A 1,724-nucleotide genomic window follows, 5' to 3' on the forward strand; every position below is an offset into this window, starting at 1 on the left:
TTTGGGGGAATCACAAGATAGAACAGCCAATTCGTGCATCTCAGCCTAAGTTAAAGTTAATTCAGAACCAGTGGATGGGAAGCCCTAGCCAGCTTTGAGCACACTCCTTTTGATGCAGACGCAAGGCAGTTATTCTCAAGGGATTATCTGCAGACCATAGGACCTTCTTATTCCCTCTGGTTACTCATGTGGCCACTATTACAGAAGCCCTAGATGGCTTGGAATTATTGGCTGCTAATGAGGAGGGCCCAAGACTCAGGTCTTCATTTCTCAAGGCAACATATCCTACTACTTAGAGAAGCCTCCATCTCAGATTTTCCAGGGTCACCCCGAACCTGATATTGGTGACTCCATGACCTGGGCTTCCCCCATGATCTGATTTTGGGTAATAACCCCTGGGAGCTCCATGCTCTTCTATAGAGACTGTACAGAACATCCAACATCCTCCATTCCTGAATGCAAATCCCCAAGGCACAGGACACAGTGCTCCAGTCCCTCACCTGACCAATGGCATTCCCTGACCAATGGCAATCTCCTCAGCCTTGCTAGGGAAGCATCATACCCCTGGGATCCAAGCCACCACTGGAGGACAATTACCTCTATACAACCATGGTGGGCCATTGTTCCCCACATAATAGGCAAACTTCTGTGGCCTTGACTGATGCTGATTCCCAAATCAAGGTACTCCCGGAGATCCCATTCAAGAGAGGAACTATCCTCTCTGGGTAGTTACAGGACATAAAATTGTAGGCAAACAAGTCTACCTAACCTGACCTTTGGCTCCTTGCTGATTTGGTCATCTAAGTAATTTCATTATTGAGGATCACAGTTTCCTCAACTGTAAAATATGGGTAATGATTATGCCTGCTTTATACATCATAAGGGTGCTACTATAGCATGTGTGAAAGTATCTGATACCCTGGGAGGTGATCCACCACTGTGAGGTCTGACCGGGTGATCCCTTGGGCAGGTTTCCACATTTGGGATATTTGAGACAAACTGCATGAGTCACAGCATCTAAGAATTTTATTGGTTCCTGAATAAGACAGTTTTATTGGTCTCACACTTCTATGCCTGTGGACAATAAAGAATTTTACTTAGAGTTACTTCATCAGTTTGTTTCAGGGTGGCTAATGGATCCTATGGAGTTTTATGGTCTGTACATGAGAGGTTGGATGTTTGCTCCAGGGGGAACCAGCAATTTAGTCCCTTGGCCCAACAGAAGTCAGAAAAATATCAGTAAATACCTGGCAGTGAGGGCAGAGGTTGTGTCTTATTCAACTTTTTATTCCTGGCATAAACCCAGTGGTTGGCACAATGTGGGTACTAAGTAAATACTTATTTAATGGATGGACAGAAATATTTTAAAAGGAATACAGTTGTTACTTGCCTCCTGGAATTGCTTTTCTCCATAGTCAGCCTAGGCATTTATTATTTGCCTTGTTTTTGTATGGTATTTGTTACACAGGGTCAATATTTTATTTCACACTTATTGGAGAAAAGGCATCATATGAATATAAATAGAAAATGTACAAAAGTACCTATGTCTGGTTCATAATTCAAATCCCCAATCATTCTTTTTCTTCATGTAAACTAGAAGTAATCTGAAACAAATTAAAGATCCAGCCTTCGCTCATAGATCATCTCCTTAATACTTTCAGGCAAAAGTAGTTTCAGGTCCATGTAATAGAAGTTTTTGACAATTGAAAAGTATTTCTCTTGAA

The sequence above is a fragment of the Mesoplodon densirostris genome, chromosome 14, assembly GCF_025265405.1.
Source record: "Mesoplodon densirostris isolate mMesDen1 chromosome 14, mMesDen1 primary haplotype, whole genome shotgun sequence".
In the NCBI taxonomy this organism is placed as follows: Eukaryota; Metazoa; Chordata; class Mammalia; order Artiodactyla; family Ziphiidae; genus Mesoplodon; species Mesoplodon densirostris.